The 25,998-nt window shown below is 41.5% G+C and overlaps 1 long non-coding RNA gene across 1 annotated transcript; it reads left to right on the top strand.

Moving 5' to 3' along the window:
* The first annotated feature begins 11,554 nt into the window (after positions 1-11,554).
* On the top strand, positions 11,555-25,998 carry LOC147757896 (uncharacterized). The gene is made up of 3 exons (XR_015321687.1): positions 11,555-12,098; positions 19,780-19,875; positions 25,570-25,998. It is a non-coding gene; the product is annotated as an uncharacterized LOC147757896 (long non-coding RNA).

Below are 25,998 nucleotides of genomic sequence, written 5' to 3'. Positions count from 1 at the left end.
TTTTTTATAGAGCGCAGAAAGCCGTTTGACGGAGACCCTAGGTAAAAGGTGTCTTTGGATGTTTTTTTTTTAATTTTATTGAACTATCAAGAGTTCTTCTTTCAGAGGCATCTTGAAACACATTTTCTGTTTGCAAAATTGGATAGAGACTATATGCGGCTCTAATTACACCTGCCATTGCGTATTCAAATAATTGAAATTATTGAATGGGAAGTCAAGTGAATTAGTGTCCCGTCCGTAATCGCCCTGTTTATTTAACTTACCGCCGCTAGGTTTGTGGAAAAGTTTAGAAAAGCAAGGTTTACATAACTAGTCTTCCTATATTAGGGAGCTAAAAACGTGCATTCCACATGAAATCTTAGTATTTATGACCAACTTATATAAACGAAATTTGAAAAAATGTGATGTTTCGTTATGAGTTTGTGAAGACACACCAAAACGGTGATGTAAAATTTGAAAGACAATAATCGCATTGTTGTTTACAATATTATTATGAAATTACGTATATTTGACAAATTGTACGGTTCATCAAAAATAAATTTCTTTGTTTTCGCTTTTAAATTAGCTTTTATCTCACTGCCTAACTGCTAGTCCAATGCTTCAGATCCCCAATTGTTACCGTCACTAACTATATCTATTATAATATGCCTTTAAGTGCGCTGGCCCGATAAGGTCTGCTCCTCAAAACATCATGCGGTGACTGTGAGAAGCGAAACACAATGTAATCTTTTGACCTAAAAAAATAGACAAAAAAATGCGAAGGACCCTCATTTGCCGTCTGACAACTACTTTCCACCAACTTGAAAGGATGCAGCCTGAAGAGCTCAAATAAGGTCGATTCTACCTGCAATTGATGTTTTATGGCCTTTGATTTCACCCAAAAGCGATTGATGCAAATCTCCCGTATGAGTTTTGACGATTCCGATAAGTGGCTACTCCACCGGGTGCTGCTAGAGTAGGCATAGAACTGCTTTCGAAAGGTCTAAACGAATAGGCCCAATTCACAGCGTGCAGGTCGAGCCTCGCGCAAAGGCAACTGGATACAGGTGCTTCACAGCCGAAAGCGACATTGAAACGACTGGTTCGAACTGTGCCAGCAGTCTGCCTACCTGAAATATAGGATATTTAAAAAACCGCGTCACCGTTAGTCCGGAAGCAGCAGGACTTGTTTTTTTTTTTGCTGTTTTTAAATAGTATTAATAAACGAACCTTCTAAGAAGGTTACTTGCTATTATTACTGCATATCGTAACGTCTAGGAGGTTCAAAATGAGAAATCTGGCTAAGATTTGCAGGCTGTTAGAGATATCGCAACAACTGATACAGTTATTATATGACGATCAAACGTTCGCGAAAACCGGAAATCAAACAGGAATTGAATCGTCAGCGTATATCATGATATACATTTCAGATCAGTTTATACATACTTCTATTTACTATATATATAGATCTACTATATTTATAAATGGGAACTGAAATATCTATTATGTAAATAATATTTTCCACATAAGCATATATATTTGTAATACAATATGTTAATCAATTTCTCATTCAATAATGCGTCGTAATGGGCACGCTTAGCAGTACGGGATAGGTTTTATGACACATCAGCTGTATCTAGTATCCCCCTCATGCCTAATTGCCAGACCCTGGGGGGAACTGTGCCTGTTAATGGCGAGGTGGTAACGTGTTTGCCCGATAATTATAGAGATACAAAGGTTATTTAGGTACGAATTTCAGACTAGGACCATTTTGGTCCTTCAAAAAATACAAACAGTAGAAGGGATAATGACTTCATAATGTTTTCTCGTGTTTAGGTCTTCGAAATTGCTCGTATTGAGCCGTCTGTCTAACACACCCATAAAACAAGGATAGCCGACGCTACCCATTAAAGAAATATAAAAACCATTTTGTTTATAGAAGGTTAGTCGATTTCCGTCGTATAATTCAGGCAGGGCCAGGGAAAGCAAACGCAAGGCTGGGCGAAATCAAATCAAGCAAGAAAGCTATATGATTAGTAAACATTCTTGCTGGTGATAGCTCGCAAAAACGTTCACGCGTCCGTCCAGCGCTGTACGAGTGGCTAAAGTTATTTAGTTCCTATGTAGAAGCCATTTCTCCGCTCGACTACTGCGTTGTAAGTTCGTCGATAAAATATGAGCACGAAAAACCCGTTTGAGCATATTTTTCATTGTTGTATCATGTCGATTTAGTTTCACGAATGTTTTTTACGCGCCCGTTCCTAATAGGTGTTTTCAAGTGAATTTAGACCAGATCTACCTTTGGTTATGCGCGTGTCATGCGCAATTTTTGCATGAACCTTCTTGAAGGTCGTCGAAGTACGCTCGACATTCTTTGTTGACATGAAAATACTTCCATACCGCTCGTCCTAAAGCGAGCGCCACGTTATGGCCCCAGTCCTCGACGGCGGTTTCCGTTATACATTTCGGCTGTTTTTAAGACTTTAGGCTGTTATTAACACTCTACAGAGTCAGTGTGTGCTTTGAAGGAATCGATGTGTCACTTTGGTGCTAATTGCTGGTGTCCTACGATAGGCTTTATCTACACCTGCTATAGCGACAACTTTGATACTAATCCGATATTCAGGAGCCGTGCAAGATTGAAATAAGCTTGCATCTGTACTTCGATTGTGATTACTGTTATACATTCACTGTTTACTTCTAATAAGATATTTTGAAACATTCTGATCGGCTAGAAACTATTCGGGCTTCTGTTAGCTTTCCGTTACATGATTTGTGGTGACATATCAAGCACTTGCAGTAGTTAGTGTTTCTATAAACCTAGACTATCTCTTAGGTTCAACACCTCTTTTAATATCTTCTTTGTCTGTTATTATGTTCGGAGCTATTTTGTGGGCCGAAATTTTCGATCATACACCAATAACGGAACAAATTTGATAAATATTACATCAAATCTTTGACTATCTATCCCTATACGCTGGTCAAGTGTTATTCGAAGATTTATTTTCGTTTCGTATCCTAATTATCGTATTGTAATTTAGTGTTGAAAATCAACAGGTAGCCCTTAATTCTCTAAAGTGGAAATGCGGGCTGACCTATTCTAGGCCGAGAGACCACCGAGAAAGAAGCTGCACATCAAGACTGCAAGAAGAAAACAAGCCTGCTATGATCATGGTAACATTTGAGAACAATAGAACGCAGACCACGCGCTCTCCGCCGGCTCGATATGGGACTGCCCGAAGCACGTATTATAGTGTTGCCGTGGTGGTACAGATGATCAAGAAAAAACAGAATATATTTCTTACTGGGTTACTTAAACTGGGTTCAAGATAGATAAACGCATACGTGATGTACCTTCGAGATAATCTGCTGGAACACATCGTTGCCATGGACGATATATAAATCAGCCTGTAGTTTTTGAGAATGACGTCTCGCGGGCAAGAAAGCGACATCGATAGTAGTATGAAATAGAATTTGGCTCAACGTAACGTTTATACTCGCAATAAATATCAGAGACACGTGTTATGCAGAGAGATTGCTTGAAAAGATCAGCGCTACCAGATATCCTGAGCAGCCCTTAAAGAACTTTATAGATTGGTGGCTCAGCAATCGACAGTATACGATACGACTGCTTAGACACAATGGGTGCTTCGATTCAGTGTAGTAAAAAAAAAACAAAAGCAAATCGAGTGGTGTTTTCAATTCCTGTACTCGCCAGACACAAGCCTATGCAATTCCAATTGTTTCAACGTGAAAATGTGAGTAGAATATCTGATCGTCCTTTTTCCACACAGGTAATCGACAACGGGATTAGGTATAATAATGCAAATAACAAATACACAATCCTGAAAAACTGTTGAAGTGCTGGCTTTAATGTGGAAATAAGCAAGGAGAGTACCGTTAATATATTCCAAGGTATCGCCGTTCTCCTCTGGCTGCTTTAAGTGTTATTTGAGTTTTTCGACACGCTAAATAGTTCCGGACGCCCTAATATTTTCAGTATGACCTGTTTCGTAACAACTATTAAAGAAACGTAGGCGTATTTGGACGCGAAGCAAGGGCATCGATTTCTCGCTGCTGATTGTGAAAATATATATATATAATCCTTCGTATAAAAAATGTTTAGGTTTTGTACAAATGGTCGAAAGAATTAACAGAACGAGTATGAATAAGTATAGTAAACTATGACACTACGGGACATAAAAGTTTTCTTTTTTAGCTACTGTTAAATATAATTTCGCTTCCAAGTTCGCACCATTTGCGTACTGGTACATTCTAACGTATTCTACGTATGGACAGATCTTCCACTTTTAAACATGCTGACGACGGCACGACTACAGCTAAAAATTCAAATCCACCCCCACACGTGCATCTCTGATTCATCTTTCTGTCTTACTCTAGCAGTGATTGTTATTACTATAACTACTACAATTGGGCCTATTGTTCCGCATCTGTGATCTCCCGGCAGCGGGAATCACCATACGATTTTTTCGGGAACGATTTTCCACTACAGACACGTCACGTATCTATACACGGCGACGTATGCGTCCTCGCAATGCAGTGTTCGTCGTGGCAAAATTGCAGCGCAACTGATTAAACGGCAAAACACATAGACGGAGGGAGGAAGTGCTCCGGCAAACGAACTCTTCCGGTTCTGCTGGCTGCCGCCGGCTCACTGCGTGCTCCGAGCGGTTCGTAGTGGCATTCTAAGTGTACCATGAGGCGTTAAGGGGCGATGTGCAACCGGGCCGTCGTAGTGGATAAGCTATGGAATAGCACAGCTCCTTTTCTCTATTATCACCTTCGTTCGATTTTGAAGAAACGGATGTTTTGAATAATTCTACCCCCCCTATACTGCTCGTATGTCAAGTTCACAAGGTTATAGCGGTGGATACCTGTTCAAACGCTCTCTCTCTCTCTCTCTTTAGTAGCGTCGGTCTGATACCTTTGCAGGCTTTCCCTGCTGAATGTGCCATCTGTCGCAATAGCGAGATGCAAATGGGATACGTCACTAAGCGCAGTTGGCAGAAGGTGCGATGCATTCGGCTGGCTTCACGCAAGCTGCCCTGCTCGAAGGGATCAAGCAGGCCATCGCGCGCCTCAGGAAACACCCACAGAACTAGAAAGCATAAGTTTATGAGCCATAATCTATAGTAGGCAATGATTAAGCTGCTAGCCACCTTGCAGAGGACCCGTTAGCGTCCGATCTCGACTCTAATTGACACGATGAACTTGAACGCGCTCCATATAGGTACGCCAGTGCCGTTACGCAACGGGTCACAAAAACGAAAGATGCTACAATAGGCTGCAGCATTGCCGGCAGCAGAAAACGAAACGCATCTTGTTTTCCAAGCATGTTCCTGCGGCACCTGATCATGCTACAGGCAAAAAAAGGTGGTGAGTTGAACCCGCTTGTTGGGACTATAATACAGGGGCTCGGGTTATCCAGTTTATCTACAGCAAGCCGACTACGAAAACGAAAGGGGTGCGCTTTTCCAGGGCAGTGTTCCGTCAGTTTCCTTTCAGTAGTCTACCAATCGCCTGAAAGGAAAGACCGCCTGGAAGAGAGAAAGTAGAAGATTGCACGTGAAGGAAAACTGCGGTCTGCCACGTATGTGGCGTTACGTGGGTAGAAACTAATAAAGAATAATAGACTGGCGAAACTGCAGAAAACTACGATTTCTATACGAAAAAAAAAAAATATACATAGGGTTAAGATGGCATAACGGAAATATATAACAGCTGTACAAGTTTAAATGTTAAGTTGTTGTGGTATGGTAAGAGACTCCTAGAGACTTTAAATCTTAATACAGAAAACAGTGGACACAACTGTATTAAGCATACTAATATCAATGACTCAAGCCGATAACAGGTGGATATCGTTCAGAGTTGGGAGGTAACGTGCGTATACAATGGCGTCTCCCGAGCTTTGTGCATTGTACTATCCAGACTGAATGTACATTGAGAACAACAATAGTATGTAAATTCATTACGTTATTCAATGACATTCCAATTCAAAACGTGAAACGATCATGGCAAAGGAAAGCGAAAAACGTGTTCTGCCTGCTATCTTATTTTCTTCTTCTTCTTATTAATGGATTGCATCGAAGTTTCGTTTTATGCAGCCTTCAGTACCACGTTATTGTGGTCAGTCGGCTTCAGCGTTGGTTGGCAGCCGAATTCGTCCTACTTAATTACGTGTTACCGAGTTCATTTAACTTTTAAAGTTCAGGCATGCTGATCCGTTTGATCATGTGTCGCATGTGTGTATCATGGGAAACGACGATAAACTACAAAAGTGCCAATCTTCAACTAAGAAATATAAATGTATACAAGACAGTCCGTTGTCGATGCTTAAATCCTCTACCATTACGACGCGTCGAAAGCGGATCGATATACGTGTAACTTCCCTATAGGCGTGTTAAGGTTTTACTTGGGCCGCATATTTCAGAGTATTTCAGCTTTAAATTTCGCTAAAGAAACTGAATCCCAGTTGACGTAAAATCAAATTGGCGTTGATTTCCATTTCACGGTATCCTTTCGACACTCGTGCTACGTTAGAAAGAAAGATTATCGTCGATGTTTCATTCTTGCTAATCTCTTGTGGTCATAATTTTGAAGGTCTTTTGGATTTGAGCGACACTCTAGAAGTGTGGACGTGTCTATCGAAAGAACGGCCTGGCAATTGGTTGCCTTCTTTTTCTGGTCTGGTGTTTGCCTTTGCTCATAGGGTAGGCTTTGCCGTGGTAAATCTCAGCAGCGTTATTTGAGAACTTCTAATTTGTTTTAAAAAGACTTCGAATATAAAGACCACGTCAGCAGATGGTGTCCTAAGTGAGCAAACGCTTGCCGTTAAAACGTTTTATAGAGGGAGAGTCGTGCTTGCATGCCACTTAAAGATGTGCTGCGTCCATTGCATGTTACTTTACGGTGGTCAGTAGCAACCGTTAAATCGGTATAGAAATTGACACACTGAAACGGTTCGGATTTAATTGAACGACAATTCTAACCTGGCGCTAAAATCAATAGAACAGCAAGACATGTATTTCGTAATACCTGCCAAAGACATATTAAGCATATAATCTAAGGTATCGAGTATAAATAGTCAGCAGGTGAAGGCATGCCTTCTAACTACAATGAAGGACCTGGGTTAGTTTAAATTTAAGGAAATCATGAAGCAATATTTTTCGATATGCCATCATATTAGCAGTTAATCTTCAGCATCCTTATTCCCAGCGGAACCTTAGACGAAGTCCACCAAATATGGCCAGGATACTTCAGTTGCATGTGTTTTAATAGATAAATATACCCCGAGCACTGTCGCTTTAGTTACATGGTAAATCAAACCATTGCCATAAGAACCGAATGGAAACACTTGTAAGCATGATAAACAATTTATTACACCGAAAACGCCTTTCACTGTTGTCTTAATGTACCTCTATATTACTATAACAGCATATGTTTTCTTCCAACATCAAATTGCGTGTAAAGTTTGTTTTATTATAAAATGTTCTTTAACGACCCGGTGTCTTTATCACGTAAACTTGTGATTCCTTACATTGGTGACGATTTAAGTCACTTTCGACATATTGAGAAGTAACTTGGAATTATAATGCCAACTTCTTTAAACCTTTTCAAAGGTAACTTCGCTTTTCAGAGTCACTTTGTTTTCCCGCAGAAGTGTTCCAGTTTTCCCGAGGGCTAGATAATGGCAAACCGTCTAGCCAGAATACATGTAAGTAGTAAGTTAGCTAACAGGTTTGCCACTGCCCTCAAGCCGCCATATTCGAATGTGCAGAATTCATACGTCTCCATAAATGTGTAGTTTTTAATTAAGCATTTTTCAACTAAAAGATCTTTGGAGTTTACAATCGATTTCGGTGGTGGCAACTTTGCCGACTAGCACGTATAAAGCTCTCACACAAAGTCGAGGCCGTCTACACCACTGAATCAAATAATAATTTTTTTCTTTGTTCATTCGAATTACGCCGTAATGAACAGTAAATATGTCAAGTCGAGCTATAGATATGTATGATTTCCCAAAGCTAAGAAGATAATGCCTTGCGGGATTTGCTGAATTGATACTGAAGGAAGTTCGGTTGTTTTAGGGATTACGTAACGCATCAAGATGTAGTACTTGTGTGAATCATCATAATATATCCCATATTGTCGCAGCGACTCACTCGAACTTCACGCTTAAATGAGAAGGCTAGCGTGGTCATAGGTAACATTAGATGCATTCATTGGACTCACCTGCAATAAACCTTAAACGACCTGTATAGGCAAAGGTAGAAGGTTGGTTTTGATGCTGCAAATAAATACACGCTTTTCTTACAGTGCACTTGGTTTGAATCTTTCAGAAAACGTTTCGTTCCAGCTAAAAGCTAACAAAGGCCACAACGTTCCTCGGTCGCATACCTGTCGTGTAGTTTACGCCGTTGGCGGACCTTGAAGCAGTGAGATCCTTGCTGGTGTTTCAGCCAGGGCTTTAACAACTATTATGGAAGCAAACCAAATACTGACTCAGGTATATATCATGTAAAAAAATATCATTTTACGTAAATTTCTACGTTTGCGAACCGCTCGAATACGCCACGTGGAAGTCAGTCAAAAATTAGAAGGCACTTTAGCCTACTACGAAAATCTTCTTTGCCGTCGGATAGTAGCTCACCCCCAAATCAATAGCAAAATAGCCCAGACGTCTGTAATTTTCACTGTGTAGAACAGCAGCGTTCAGTTAAACTGGCAGGTTAGTCAAAGACGTTCCTGGCATAAAATCTGTCACGCGTACTCACCCGTAATCATACGGGCATGCCCATTGTTCGAGATATATGAGATTGCCGTATAAATCGTCAAAATCGTAGCCTCGTAATAGTGAGTCTACGGCTGACAGAGGGAATCAGTTTGTCAACAGGGAGGCACTGCGTAGCATATCGGAAACTGCATCATTTTGGCCCGTTGGCCATCATCCGTTGGCCTTCGCCGTCGTTGGGTAGTCTACCGGCCTTAAAAATAAAAAAGCTTACAAGCAGTGTTTAACTGAACCTAACTCACCTTATCGCTTGTGTTGCTAAACTATAATGCACGAATACTGTTTTTTTGTCCAGGTTGTTATTTATTTTTGTAATAAATCGTAACGCTGATGTACATATATATATATATATATATGTACATCGCAAGATCTACTACAAATCTTATACGGCACAAAAACTTCGACACGTATGCGTCGGTCCTGACTTGCAGGAGCTGTAAAAGCGCTACATGAGTGGGTTCCTTTTTCGCAGAGTTTTCCGACGAAAGCACTCCGCGCTTGGTTACAAGAGTGTAGTCTGCAGCGGACGCCGTTACCGGCGGGACCTGCAAAGGAATTCATGAACGAAAAATGAAGAAGAACGGACTGCAACGGGCAAACGAGAATACACCATCCATTTTCAGCTTGTAGAGCTCGTCATGAGCTCTGGTAGTGATTGAGACTGAAAGAGAGCTCACCATGTTGCCTCTAAAGATGCTTGCCTCGCAGACAAAAAGACTGCTTCAAGCCAAATATAGGCGTTATTTCCGACCTGCTTTGTACATACGATTGTAAGTGCGATAGAGACGTTTATTTATAATAAACTTACGTATCTAGACATATGTGTAAATTTATGTGCGTATGACATTGAAGTTATTGAAATAGGCATGGAACAGCCATAAATAAAACCAACGCTCGGGGTAATCAAGTTAGTCGAGTGGTGAATGGCTGCCAACCACTGGGGGCAGTTGATCTATGCTGTGGTACAAGTTAACGGCCAGTGAAGCGCTACGATTAGTACTGTTCAATAATAATATTCAATCGGTGAAAATAACTTAGAGTTATGTGAGCGATTCATAAAGAGACATGTGCAAATGCGTAAATGAATTAAGTACAGGCATATGAAGTTCTACATCAAGGAGAAATAATTTTAGAGTACAACTTAGGGTTTTCGTGTGACCAGTTTTACTCTTTAAAAGCTTTTTGAAGTGCGAATAACTTGAGCCTATATTATAACACCTTAGTTCCTGACAGATTTGAGAAATCTGGACAAATGACATTATATTCGAGTGTAGTTCCGTGAAAAACTCCTGCAGAAATACATGGCTATTTCAGAATCATTATTTAAGAATCATTCAGTCAGAAGGATATATTTTTATAAATGCGCAACGATTCCTTTGCTATTGTCACTATACAAAACAACAGAGTATTAAAGGATATATATTTTTATGGCCTTTCCACCTCATTTTCGCCGGTCCAAGGTACTCAACTTAGTATAATCGTGTCTTTACAAGTAAGATTTGCACATCTTTTTTTTTTTATAGAAAATAGAGACCTCTCAAATTTGTCTATTCCACCTGTCAACGGAGGTAAGTAGATAGCTAAATTTTTTCAATATATGCCATTCTCTCTTGTACCGAACTGGCTTATTTATTCCTCCGTGACCCTGTCATCGGTTTCGCTTTTGAAACTGTCCTATATGAACGGATCATTTAGAGAAATTTTCTTCCTTGGGGGGTTAGACTCGATAAAAAGTGCATACGTCTGAACGCATGCGCGAACTTTGGCCCCGAGACTATCTGTCCATTTATGAGCCAAAGGGAGCAAGCGTAACGCTAGATGGCCAGACGTTAGGCGCATGAATCTCAAATGACCTGCGATCCCAAGTGGGCTAAACTATTTTTATTATTTCTGAGTTTTAGGGGGTCTGCTCACTCCTTCCAGATACGGTCGTACGATATTACCACACAGGGATTACCACACGGGTACACCAGGACCTTCAGCGACTATTTAGGTCGGCAGGACATTTTCGCGGACGCGTTCCAATGAGACGAGACACGTGAAGTTTCTGCTAAAGGAAATGGCGCTGGTATTCGCGGTCCGGGGTGTACGCTGCCAAGTTCCTCTAGTGCTGCCATAACTCTACGAAATAAACTCACCCCGTTTTGGAAGCATCGGCATAGAAAAAACGGAGAGTATCTCGTAGTTCATTCAGTGAAGCAAGCGTAGACCCTTGTTGTCCTACAAGGACAACGTACGACAGGCGAGATGGCTGCCGAAGGGTTGTCGATACCCTAATTAGGTAGAAGGTTTGCAGCGAAAATGGTGAAGTATATCAGTTGTTGGACAGAGAAGACTAAACGAATCTGTCTACCATGTCTATACGTTAACAAATATTTCATTATGGCATAGCATTTAGTTATCGTAGGTAAAATATAGAGTCTAGTGGGTGAAATTTGGTAAATTGAAAAGAGTCTTCAATAGATGTAGCCTGTTTAAGAGAAAAAGACGTGCTTTACTAGCTCAATGGAACCGGTAAAAGTATAGTAATTTCACACCCTGAACACATCCTATCTATATGGGGAAATGCGCAGAGCGTACAACCTACCAAACTTCTGAAGGGCAATAAGCCAACTAAATGAGATCTGTCGTTCACTTCAAACTATGTCAATATTAAGGATGCCTAGGCATATTTCGTCTGTTTTGAAAAATTTCAAAATATTTTGTTATTAATATGCTCGTCTAATCTCTTTATCTAGTACCAGTTAGGGCTAGATCCTTTTTAGCCATCGCTTCCGATGTCGACATGAACAAACAGCAAGAATCAAAATATAAGCCAGGCTTTACGCTTCCAGCTGCACACAGCATATTCATTATCTGACAGGCACCGTAAGTGGAGGCGACTCCTATTTCTAAATATTACTAATACCTGTAAGCTTGTACTAACGCAAGTGTTTGAAGAATAGGCTCGTAAGATGCTTCGAAGTGACCATCCATAAAGGTAAATGGAGAGTGTGGGCAAGGGCTAGAGGCAGGTGTAACGAAACAGGCTTGTTTTAAAGTCTCCACAGGAGCTACGGTATGGTTGCGGCTAGTACGAGAAGCGTTTCTTGTATCATTGCAAACTTCTCGGGCCATCCCCGCGCCCGGCTCCCGACTTAGCACTGCGTCAGCCTCTCCACACGTTACGTATGTCCTCATTAGTGAGTTATTTAGCTGGTGCAGATTTGCCTCAGACCTGAGAGCTACACAATGAAGAAGTCACTGTCGCTTCCAACGCGAACGAGCTTTGAAGAATGACAAAAACCCCTTTCGACATTCAACCTATGTAAGATGCATGCGTGGCCTGGTAACAGTGTGGCTTTATATGGTATTTTGAGATGGTATGAAACTTGGCATGAGAGCTACGGTTGCTTCTAAGGCGTATGTTGAGTACGAATTAAGTTTATATAGGGATGTACACCAAGAATCGATTACACGGATAATATAAATTGTGAACTAGTTTATTGGCTAGGTACGAGCGACTGATCCCCTCGCAGTTTCTTCGCTTCATAATGTGCCATATGATTAGACGTAATCCGCCAAAGTAGTTTATCACTAAGATGTTCGTGGAAGGAACTGCTTTAGTTAACGCGACCAGATGCGTTTTCACCAAGATTTTTCCGTCAACGAATGTAGACATTTTATCGTAAATCGTATGGCACATCTATGGAGGAAGGTGCTTTTGATATAAACCATGAGAGAAGATGATCACCAATAAGAAACAGGTAAGTAGATGAACAGTAAAAAAAAAGTTAATAGTTGTACAGTTGTACGCCCTGCAATACCTTAGTTAATCATTACTTTATACGATTGGCGTCTATTTCCAGCGCGAAACAAGTTGCGTGTCTGTTCGCGCCCGGTTTCGAACCTGGGTTCCATCTCACGAAGTGTCATTAAATTCATAGAGAGACACGCTGACAATACGCCATCACGGAAGCTGTCTCTGGTCAAACACACCGCTCCATTTCGTCGACGGAAGTTCTGTTTCCACGAAGGATTGTGTTTTTTTCCTAATTCCAAGTGTTTTCTGCCACCGTCGATAAGAGCAACGACAACATGAGCTACTAAAACTACAAAAGCACCTCTGGTAGCGGATACTCAAGCTTACACGCGAGCAATTGAATCATATATGTTAGTAAATGTGGGAGTATTGCCGCCGTTTTGGTGGCGACATCTCACGGCCTCAAATCCTTGCCTTCGCCTCCTGAACCACAACAACAACCTCTGCCTGAATCATTGGAGTTATAAACGGCTCTCCGTTCTATCACTGCTTACCATTGTTCTTTCATTGTCGAATAGAGGCTCCACTCAGCGAAAAGACTAACGGTTACTTAGCATATCCTTTAGTCACTGCCAGAACTATGTACGTTGGGGCATGTTGAATCTGTAGATGGTTGGCACCGCTGCGGGGGTTGGTGACTATTTTTTGCTTGTAGACAGCCGGCTGGAGAAGGTCACAGGAACCTTCCTTGAAGGCTTTCGAGAAATGTTGGTTAGGTCATAAGCGTTTTCCCATTTTGAGATGTTCTTTATTTTTCGCAGTTTTTATCCTTTTGCGTTTCCTTACTACAAAGCATGAGCGGCTTGGGTAATAGCAACAGAAAAGCGTAGCTGAAGAAAGGTTTTAGACCCGCGGCTTTTGCTTGTGCTGGACCCAAAAGGTTCAGGAACTGGACCCACATGGAGTTGGGGCCATACTTCAGATCTTTAGCTGCCTCGTATAATGCTGTGCTAGGCCTTGCAGCGGCTGGGCAGATAGATGGCAATAGATTAGGCACACAGGGAAGAGAATGGACGCGCTGTTCACACTTCGGGAAGACGCCGTATGTGAGGATGATGGAACTATATGGTCGCATGTTGGCAGGCGAGCAAGACTCTTCCGCCTGTAGGAAAACTTTTTAAAAGGAGCTGGCTCTCTATAACGATGTCGCTGCGTGTCCCGATCTGGCGAGGAACAACCACGGCATTCGGCAGTTAGCGCTATTCTTTGTTTGTGCGGAATAACGCGGGATCCATAGATCCAGCAAGTCCGTGGTGCAACAGTGATGAAGATGATAGCGTCCTTGAGTCGAAAAGTTTTAATCATTCCGAAAACCCTCATTTGAGACGCCGCCGGGTCATCGGCTTAGTTTCTTTCTTACTTACGTTGCCTTCTTGCTCGTTCTGTGCTTCTCGTCTCAACCCACATCATCTTCAGGTGGTGGAAGAAAAGGGGGAAGAGGTGCCCGAAGACCCTTAACTTATCGCAGTAGCCCACTGCTCGACTACCACTAAAACCATAGCTGTCATCCAACAATAGTAGTAGTAGCAGTAGTAGTAGTAGTAGGTCTCGGCACCCTCGATCTTGGTTATACACAGCTAGGCCAAAGGAAAGAAGCGGTCAATAGAGGGAATGGAGATACTCTGGCCGCATCTTAGTGAAGTCTAGTGCCTACCGCTTACTTCCCAACACCTCGACAGAGTCGCTTTCTCAGGTACCGTATGTACTGCGCACAGCCTTTCGTTGGTTACGCATACGCTTGCCGCCTTCCCCCGAAAGACGTTCGTTTGCTTGCAGAAGCCAGTAGTCGTGGCAGTAACTTGTGCAACTCTCATAGATGACTCCACTTCCGGTTCCCAGTAGTGCAACACTTATTTTCAGTAGCAATTGTCCAACAGCCGTAATCCGCAGGGTACACGATATTGTTGGCCTGCCACGTTTTTAACTATGCGACTCATACGTCGATATTTTCCGTGCACCTTTCCACGGTGAGTTTTCCTATAAAAAAAAAAGCGAGACCAGGAAAAATGACAAAGAATACAGTGTATTCTATATACAGCTGAATACACCTTAACCTGTGCTCGTGCCAAGAGAAATTATAACAAAAAGTTATACAGTAGAGTAGCAAAGTGTACGTATCTAGTAAGAAACGATACGACGTGTCCGTCAGTCGTTTTAGTGCATATAGATTATCACATGGGTCAACTTTGCTTGTATGGGCAATGAATTTACTTTTTTTTTTACATAATCCACTTAGGAATGGAAGCATCGTATAGTTACGTAAACACGCACATTAAAGCCATATATCTATATATATACGTATACGTATATATGAAGGGTTGGATATGAAAGCAATCTACAGTGTTCATGCGGTCGCATTATTATTTAAACGTAATACCGGTAGACAGCCTTACAAAAATGTATCATTTGTTTGAAGCTGGCTAGACTTGGAAACTTTTTTTAAATCTACACTTTGAAAAAATACGTTACTGTTGATCTTGAACTAGTAGCGTGTCAGTATTTGGTGAATCGTAACCACTATCTGTTTATAAAATAAACCATCAAATTATACCTATATTTGTATAAGCGAAAGTTCATCCGTGTTACTTTCTCCCTTTCTAACAAGTTATTCTTGTCACTCGAAACATTTCGAGTAGCATATATTAATTGTGATTCAGTTTAGAGATGTGATGGACCAGTCCTTAACGCCAGTCAAGAGTAAGTAGAAGTCTATAGCAGATGACCCTATAATAGGTTGTTTCTAGGGGGTGGACCTAGAAGTTCCAGGGACACCTATTTAAATTTTCAGTGAATTTTCTGGACGATTAATTACAAACAACGTGAGGCGTTGCTGCATATACGTACGCTTAACCGTTACGAACCGCCATCGTTGTCAACCTCAGCACCTGGAGATGAAGACAAGTTAGGCTCGTTTAAATTACTCTATCTGCGCATTACGCAGGCCCTCGACTATATAAGTGATCTGAAACGAATCAAAGCACTCTACGTTGATCTCTCACCTATTATTATTAGTTATCGATGAAGGCATGGAAATCAAACAAGCAGCTGTGAAAATGTAAGATTGTTTTCAACATCAAAGCGGTGCTTCTTGTAATGGCTGGTTCCGGGAACTCTCTCTGATTTGGATTCCAATAAATGTCGCGTGCCTTCCTCGTTAAGGTTGGCAGCACCGCTATGCGTAAATGTGGTGCCATTGACGGTGTATACCTTTGTCCTTTAAAAGTCCGCGCACGGCGGAGAGACATACAGAATTAAATGCAATTATTCGGAAAGCAAAAGCGCCTTAGATATTTGAGCCTTGGGGGTTTGGATTGGTCTGGGAGTCGACAACCGGATGGCGTATTGACAAATGCCTACATAATTATCTAACGTACACTAACTTGCTTCTACGTCCACCACGGCTCGTTTGCTACAGAACAGGTGGTCAAACACTTAAATGCAAAAAAATTCGAAAGTACGTTAATCCTAGTTATTGATTGACATCTGTTCGCTCTTATTACAATGGAAAATAAGGGGTCTGTAAAAAAAAGGAGTCTCAAAAAAAAACCTGATTAGAAGGATGATACAACCTTTGTTATCTAGTACGGGCGACAAGCTGAACGAAATAAGATACTATAAAGAGTGACCTGTAGAAGTAACGTAGCGTTTATTTTGGAGCTCATAACGCAACTCTCCTCTATTAATAGACTAGAAATAACAGTCCAAGTGACAGTCTTTACTACTATTCCATACTCAGAATCAGTAATTTTGCGCTGTAATCTACATTCGCTGAGTTCCGTGTGTCATACGCACATTCAGAGAGCAGTTTTCCCTCGGGAAACTAGGCTTCACCATTTGTTGTAGTTATCATTAAATGGTCGTCCACAAATAATACACTTGCTACCCTAATGTTTGTCGACCATCAGCTGAGCGACAGCGTTCGGCCTTGCCAAATTGGACTAACAGGTAACTTTGCGAATTTTCACCTTCTTCCGAAAAAGTTACTTAGATTGACAAAGCTTACAATTGTAAGGGAAAGTCTCTGCCTTATCCGTACTTTAAACTTTAATTAAGATACTTCTTATAAAACATCATGACGATTTTTTTCGCAAGTTGTATTCAATCTAGTTTTCTTACATAATATTATTTCTTCAGACTAAGCTAGTAGTATATATTCTAAATAAGCCGTGGGAAGTGCTCTTCCCTTTTATATCTAGCAAGGTCAGGCGATTTCAGCCTTTGCTAACTCTTTCACCGGCTACTCACAATTGGATATGGCGGATCTTGCACACCTGAAAAAACCACACTTAAATATTGAGAATTGGCATACGAAATAGAGAAGTTTAAGGCCCGGTTTCTCTGTCCTACTCTGGATTTTCCTAAAATACTTACCTGCTTCCATGTTTTGAGTCTCAAGTTCAGTATCACCGCTACGCGTTTCATCAGACGGCTAGCTCTCGTCACGAAATGCAGTGGATCAAACATAGAGCACAATGTGTTCCTTTGATTACTATGCTAATACCTCCAAGTTATCACGGGAACTTAGTAACTTCGCCTAATCAGCTACAACCGTTCGTTAAAAAAGGTCTTATTTTTCAAAAAGCGAAGATCTGAAATGTACGGTTTAACCAGCTATTTAGCAGTAATCAGTAACTCAAAAAGATCGTATACCAATTATTCAGTACAAGCGATTTCCAAAAGCGACAGCAATACTTTCTTTCGTAATGATCAAACCAAGGAAAGTGATGACATCATCCCTCGTATCAGAGACTACAATCATGTTATCAATACCATACAACTATTACGGAGCACTATAAAACAGAACAAACACAATTTCAATTTCGATCAACGACTACTCCTATGTTTCACCTAAGACAACATTGCAGAGCAGATGTACGGTGTAATAGATTTGCGCCTTACTCTACTAGAAAACATCAGTTCAACTAGAGACTCTGTAAACACTGCATGGCCCGGAGGCACTATGCAGCAGAAAATTTGACGCAGTACCAACATCAGCCGCGGCCGGAGCTGATGTCGTTCGCTCATAGCGCCACTGTCATCAGCGCCGACAACGAATGTCGGCAAGTCGACAGAAAAGGCTTCAATAGCTCTTGAAACGCTACAGGCGTGCCACGACGAGCAGGAACGCAAGATAAAGCTACGTCAAACGAACTTCGCTCCGAAACATGTTCAACTGTTCACAGAGACTCTCGGTCTCACGTGGGCGCATTCATCTGGGCGGGCGCTAGCCAGAGTTTCCTGTGTAGCCCAGCTTGTTTTCTTTACGAATGTTAACTGTCCTATCGTTGTCTACCTAGCGAGTCATGTTGTACAGAATTCAGAGGGTTCGAAACGCCGGGTTCTTACTATAGATAGATATAGTCCGCGCATAGAATACAGAGGTTGTTATAGTTGTGAGCAAGCGACTAGAATCTCAGTGTGAGAATCCCTCTAGGAACTAGACTCTAGAAGGAGTAGACCAGCCGACAGATCGACGTGAATTAGTCCTTGACGCTAGTCAACGCCCCTTCTCGAACACTTAATCTATTGTCGCTCTCCTGTCATCTACTTGTTCTATGCTGTTCTACAGAAGCCTCGTCCTGCAACCCTATTTTAGCTGCAGCCACGCGGCTCTAAACGCCCTTTTGAGACTGCCTTCCCTCTGTTTTAGATGGAGCGCCGCTTCGGAGGGGGCATTTTTTTAAGCTAAAACCGGATCAGCGGTATACTGGCTCGTCAGAAGAGCTCGCGCGGAAGTTTCGCTGTTGAAAGTGCCATTGCTAGTTAACTGTAAGAGCTGGTGAATGTATCTAACTTTCAGATATACTGGGACGCTTCTAGAGGTTGAAGGGAGTCGGTTAGTTCTACAAAGCCGGTTGATAAACGGAGTTGCCTTCTCATGCACTACGACAAGTCGAGTTGGAGCCACAGCGATAGTGGCTAGGTTGCTTTTTCTTTCGGTCACGGGCCATTGCAGTTGAAAACGATCCGGCAAAGAGCTTTCGCAGGTTACCAGAAAAAACCGCGCGGGCTTGGTAGAAGCTCAATTGTTTAGAGACTCAACTGCCTCAGCAAAGTTTTTCAACGGGTTCAAGCCGTTAATCTTATAACATTCGCATGTCATAAAATTAAATTCGATTCCATTAATAATGCCCATCGGTCTCGCAACGTGGGGTTAGGGCACATCATGCGGTTGACGGTGGTGCGGTAGTGTGACGCCACGTTTTTCGCTAGCCACGACTAAAGCGATTGCTTGATAAGTGGTCTCGTTCTAGCCATCTGAGTGTCTACGAGCGGAGCAAGCCGTAGACTGGAAGTCAGCATGGGAAGGAGGGGGTTGAGAATATTGTGAAGAAAAGCTGTTTTTCTTAACCTGTTTCTTCCGACCTATAGAAATTACACAATCCTGGAAAATCGAAGGACACTGCCAGTTCGCGTTTAGAGTCAGCTAGACGAAAGTTGAAGACTTTCGATTATAATTAGTATTGCACTGATTACCCGTTTTATGATGAGCGCCCACTTTTTTACCCTATTCTATTTATTTTTCTTTTAAATTTATGTTTATCTATTTATTATTCTACTTTATATGCAGATTTTTTGTTGAAATTAATATATTTCGATCTTTAGAGTCACACGGCCTGTTATATATACATTAAGCAAGTGTTTATATCAGAAAACCTGTTTCGGATTTTGTTTTCACTGCGAATTCAATTGCTTTTAGTACCGTTCAATAATCTTCGAAGCTAAACGTGAAACGCTTCGTAGAACATTATATTAAAAAAGTCATCTTCTGTATACATTTGTCCCTCCCTTTGTATTTGTTAAGATTAATCTAAAAATAATGCTATAATCCTATTTAATGGTTTTTCAGTACCTGCAGGTGTATCGGCAGTTAAACGACATCTGTAATTCTACCGCTATACCAGTTACCGTAACCAGGCAGTTTGTTCAGATTCATCTAATGATTTCGTATCAGTCACTAGAATGCATGTGATAACAGGACCAATGTAATGGCCTTCGCTTCACTCGCTATAAGCATTGCAAACTAAGTCAGCGCGAATAGTTTGACGATTGGCCATCACAAATTACACGTGTCAGTTAAATCGTGATGGTCACAGCCATGCCTAGGTACATTTTGTTAATGCAGAATGAAACGTCCTATTTCTGACAGAACTGCACAGCCTAGCGCTTTCTTTGTTTCTTTCAGGCGACTTCACTCTTTTGCATCTATCTCGCGGCGACATAGCCGCTTGAAGGTTTTCGCTCGCTGAGACGGGCCTGAGTAGTCTGGCTGGCTGTCAAGGTGAGTTACAGACGGAGAAAATCCACCTTAGTGGACAAAAAAGAGTACGATGGTCCGAACAGGACCCAAAAGAAAGCACGCCAGTGGAGATTGTGGAATAGAGGTAGCGAGATGTCACCAGGAAACGAGAGGTTACAAATACGGGACCAGGAATAAGTGCGACAAATACGGGACCAGGAATAAGGGACGTGGTAGAGAAGGGTATGAAGAAAATCAGCTCCGTGTGTAAAACGATCTTCTGCACTCAACTGCACAGAAAATTCTGCTGCCTGTAGTTTGACAAGGGTCCGTAAGGAAAGGGTCGGAAATAAGTCAGCCGGAACGAAGGCATGACGGGAAGCACCTAACGCATTGGTCGCGAAACCGCTGATCGCAGGCGGCTGATGCTTACGAATAAAGTACCGATTCACTGATATAGATTCGCTAAGGAGGCTGAGCAGTTCCTCCGTGTAGATTGGTACGTGGTAAAGTACATTTCCTCAAAGAATCAACTGCTGAAGCGTAGCAACAGCAAAAAAGGAGGCTTGTAGAATCTACAGAAGGTTCTAATGAAATTTTCATTATATCTAAGCCTGAAAAAGTCGAAAAAAATAAACATGCACTATAGATAATATTGCTTTCTTGACGCATGTTGCGTTATATCTATTTGCATATATATAATGTAGATAGAAAGTATTGAACTCACTACACGTCTTATGACGGGGCATTGCAGATAGCGTGTGGATTCCGATAGACGTACACAAATGTTATCCGTAGAATTGAACTGATCTGGCGGATTTTCTTTTATGAGTCGGACGAGACAAAAAGAAAAACACTTTCTTTCACCTATTATAGGTTTTTGGTTTGTTGAAGCGCTAGTTACGTTCGACTTCTCCACGGGGAACTTCCGGGTGGCAGTATCGTATCGCGTACGAAGCATTTGATCGATGTCGGACAGTCTGATTGGAACCCTGTACTAACAGATATATCGTGATGTGTCGGTCGTCTCACTGTTGCCTCCTGAAAAACAGAAACTACCTGTTACTTTTTGAAAGGAGTACTGTTCTTTCTTTGTCGAATTTGGAAAAGCATCAACTTGGATAGAACATAGGCAGATTATGGCATTAATTAATAGGTCTTTTTATCTCATTGCACAATATATTCACGTAAAGGTTGACACGCTGCACCTGACCAGTCGAGCCGTTCGTACCGAACTATCAGGCTACGCAATCAGTTATCGAGTCCAATAAGCTGAGCACATTTCTCTTAAACGGGCAACTGGGTATCTATGTATGAGCCCCCTAACGCTGGGTCAGATTTTTGCTGGATTTGAATGCCCCTTTGCTTACATGCGACCCTGTTACATGTAACGCTATAGGAACGTTCGGTTAAAGCAATAGAAGAACAGGACATAGCGCACATGTGTAAAGAAAAAGAAGAAGTGAAGTTAGATGCCTTCTCTTTGAGCTGTCTGTAATGCTCGAGGCTGAGCTGCCTCAAATACCGCTACGTCCTGCAGATTTGCTGTTGTGATACTGCGAGCGATCCTTTCGGAGCATAAGGTAAACTAAACACTTAAACAAACCAGTTTCGCGAGCCCCTAGCCTTTGTAGGACCAAGGCTCGAGACTAAGCTCCTCGTCATGTAGTTACCTTGCGATAACTTTTCGGTAACTATCAGTTGACCAAAGAGAACCAAAAAAAAATAGCTTTCAAATAAAGTAGTTTGTTTATTAAGACCTTCAAGCGCTGTGTGGCTGGTGGTTGACCGCATAACTATCTTGCCGATGGTATCACTGTTTAACGCGTATTCTATGCTTTTCATACGAACGAAGCGCCTTTGTACCAAACTTACTTTGCACAAACGAGTGTTATTTGTCGTTTTTTATTTATTAGCTGTCCGTGTACTTCGTTAACACTAAATGAACGTGATGAGTAAGTTTATTGGCACAGCTGGACCTGAAATGCACCTAAACACGGATAGTTTATTGAAAAATATCAGCTATATCTGGGTCAAGATCTATTAGCGAAAATAAAAAGCTAAGACGATTTGCAGCCCATAGCTACGACGGCGATAGTAACAAGGCAAAATAAAATATTATAATTTGTGACCCGCGATTCGGAGGAAAGGGTGATACATTTGACGACTTAGAAGGCAGACATTTCTGACACAGAGGCAATTTATATTGGGATGTTGTCCTTTATTTACTGCAAACATCACTGATAATCGTATCACCTAGTGAGATTCGAATCTGCAGAACTTCATACAGTAGATACCTCATAATTACGCTGCTAAATATAATTAGCAAGCCACTTCTTGGATTGTCTTTTCCATCATAGATAGCCTTGAGATTATTTTTTCCGGAAACTCTATTCAAGATGAGTGCTGGTTCGGCTTCTGAATAATTCTCAATTCAATATTAGAAAAGCCATTAGAAGCTAAAGTCATCTCTCTTTCTAGATTTGTCGAGAGGAAGCATCTATAAGCCATATTAGAAAAGAGTTAAGAAAAAAGTGTTCGGATTAGCACTAGTGCTACCACCCCCCGAATTGTTGAAGTACTTACTTGTTTATAACGTTTTCGCCGCAGATTAGATAATTACAGAGACTTCGTATTAACATCTCGTTGAATAGTCCTCACATTGTTTCTGACCTTTTGTCATAAAAAGTTTCGAAGAGATAAGACGGGCGTATTATGTAGTCATAAGCTCATGGCTGTTAGAGAGACTTTGAGCAATCAACGCGATCTAAACGTGACAAAAAAAAGTCGAAAAATTGCTCGTCTATTTAAAACCATTTCCTAGTTGTCCCACTCAAATATGCCAAACTCGCAATAGCCGTCAGACCATTCTGCAACTAACTATTTTGTTAACCACCCGTCCTATTCTACGTACCATATTGCTAGGATCAAATAAATAGGACACGACAAAGGCTATCGATACGAATCACGACTCTCGCTCTATTCCTTCTTCCCTGACAACCTGCACACGTAATTGAGGTTTATAACGAGATATATATGTAGATTGCATCGAATAGAGTACCAATTTTAGGTATAAATAAAATTAAGTAAAAATAGAAAAGCTGTTAATTGCATCAAAGTCATCAAAGATAACGTCATGGAACACGGACGAATATCGTATACATCAAATTGATAAAGCCCGGCTCAGAGTCTCTCAATGACGAACAGCGCGCTCCACTCGTCACGTAAGTCTGTTGGCGTACTCGGTTCGAAAGTCCCTGATGCGAGGCAGCCTCACGAAAGTCTGCCAGTAATGATTAAACTCGTTTAGCAGGTCTATCCACTCTCTATTCTCTGCTGACCTTAAAAAAGGCCGACGGCTAATGAGGTCAGGCAAGTTGCCGAGCCGTCTAACCATTCAGAGGTTTAGCTGGAAAGATCTATTGTATTATGGACACACTAGCGGTTGAAAGAGAACAGGTTTTCAACAGTATTCTCTATAGACAGGGTACCACTCGAATGGGAGAACAGCCGTCGATCTGCTCATCACACGAGAGGCTGAATATACTTCAAGCGGGTCAAATTATCTCTCTGTACCGCCAACGAATGGGAGTGAAGCGGAGAAAGACAGTACCCAGGGGCATTCTGTAATACTATTCGGGGGGTATAGCTGGAATGCCGGGGTCAGAACCGAACCTAAAGTGAATGAAATGAAATGATAGAGTTAAGGTCTCGAATGACTGCGTTAGTCATATACATCGAGATACTCAACGACTAGTTCCACTCCTCATTTGCACACATCCAAACCCCCAACATTTGTTGAAGGGATCGTCACTCCTGCAGTAACTGGAACTTTTACGTGGACGAAAAAAAAGATCACAAAAGATGATTTGATTCTTTTAAGTAAGCTTTGGCTGCGGACAGTAACTGGATGCTAGAAACAAGCTACGACATCATTGAGACAATTGATGAAACCTTAAATCAATTCCATTCCATTATCAAATTAAATTTTCGTTTGTAGAGTAGAGCGAAGGTAAATCATAACCTCAAGGTCGTATATACATTTTCAAAACAACTCGTACAGGTGTTCGCGCTCACTCATCAGTTAGAGTTTTTTTTTTAGGATGCGCGGGATTTATTTAAATTTATTAGAAAAATTGTGCTATTGGCTGAAATGAGCTATTCAGTTATGTCACTGAATGAGTTTTACCTCTATTTTGATAGATGCAGAGTATACGTTGTAGCAATGAACTGAAAAATCTTAGCTGTCGTTCTTAATTAAACCGAAAAATATAAATCACCCCTATTATTACTATTCATAATAGAAGAATCGCCCATAGAGATTCATCCTGTTATCGATCACACCGGCTCTGCATTGGAATTATGGCAGCAAAATAAAGGTAGTCTTTATTATACATACGTATTGCTACAACATGTTGCAAAACAAGACGACGATCCTAACTTCAACGACGCCATGACTTAAACGGCCAGGCCTTGAAGGAGACTAGGACGTCCCGTCAATGACACAGTCTATAGGTAAATAACGAACGTTACTATTCTTACTATTATAACGTCGATTGGCTAGCTAAAGTAATCTGAAAATACCATATAATTTCGCTTGCTGTATGATTTAGCTATGCAAGAATATTCGTACATACAAAGTCGGATTCAAGCTCTTCATGTTTACATTTGTCGTTACGGGTATACTGGATGTCTTCCATTGGGGTTTCTTATCGATGATTTAAACTTCGCGGTTTCAAACGCTTATAGTGCAAGCACTAAATGCTATGGCTAGGCAAGGATGCATGGGCTACGGAATGCCCTTCGTTGAACTTGCATAAACTGAATAAAGGCGGTACGCGTAAATATTACTTAGACGGCAAGTTTCATAAAGTTTTGCGCAGCACGCGTATACGTGAACCGGCATTGTCGTCTCTGAACAAAACGCGATGAAGCTTCTTCGGATCGGCACTGTTTCATCTCAGGCCGTGCGTTGCTCTATACGTATGCGTCCATCACAGTGCGTTATGTAAGACAGCGCTAATAATTCTATGAGAGATATACGGGTTGGTTAACCTTAAATTACTTAGAAATATATGGTACAACATAAAAATAGCTAGACCAAATTTGTGTGTACAGATCGCTAGACACTTCGTTGACTCTCAGCTATACTTCTTCTCAAACAAAGACTTGCTCTGACCGGTTCGGCATTACGTTGAAGACTTACGCAAGGCCTGCTATAATGGTATATTTTTTCTTTAGCTTTTCTGTTCACGCATTGTGGATCTGTCCATGAAATGGGAGAGTTAATGTGTTTCAGATGCTTTTCAAACTTAAGCAAGTTCGAAGCTTTTATAAGGTCTTCAAAGAGGTTCAACTATACATTCATTAGTTAATAGCTGTCTACAACTGTTTTTGGCGGTATTGGATTTACCCTCACTCGATGTCTAAGGATCCAACCTATCGCTTAAATTTCGAAAACTGTTCGTTGGCACAACTTTCGTACTACTTCGCTTTACGTGTATGTATATTTGTTAGATGCAGGCGAACCTATTACATTTATAGTACCATTTACTTCTCCACAAGCCCAAATGGACAACACAAAGTGCGGTTGCACGGTGATGTAACTGCGACATCTCAGTACTATTAAACTACTGGCTATTTTTATTCTACTAAGACCTCTGCAATTACAATTTTAATTCCTATTTGGTTTTGGCTTATCCCTGCGCCACCTCTTGGACCTATTTGTCTACCTAGGTGTTCCTGCGAACGGGTTAAGGGAGCCGCCCATCCATTAGTTTCGTCTTCTAGTCCTCGTTAGACCCTGTCTTGTTCACCCTTTTCAACCACCAGCTGCTTACGCTCGGCGAGGTACCATGTTTTGGGCGTGCCGGCCTTACCCCAGGACAACAGCGATAACAAGCCCGCCTCGAGCGGCAGTACCATTAGTGGCAGCGGGCTGAGTTAATGAAATTGCTGAACGGAGCACCAAACGGATACATTTTCTTTCGCTTTCAAAAGAGAGGCTTCTTCGCGTCAAGGGTCTTTTCGAGGGCCCTTCACTCGAGAAACAACCAAAGTTAAGCTGAGGGAAAGAGGAAGCACCTAAGAAGACTACTTGCCCTCAGAACTACAAAGGACCGCCGCCGCAATGAGCGGGCCCTATATGGCCTGCTGATGGTGTAA

This window comes from Varroa destructor, unplaced genomic scaffold, assembly GCF_002443255.2.
Source record: "Varroa destructor unplaced genomic scaffold, Vdes_3.0 BEIS01000002.1, whole genome shotgun sequence".
NCBI classification, from domain to species: Eukaryota; Metazoa; Arthropoda; class Arachnida; order Mesostigmata; family Varroidae; genus Varroa; species Varroa destructor.
This window is presented reverse-complemented; position numbering and strand designations above follow the sequence as displayed.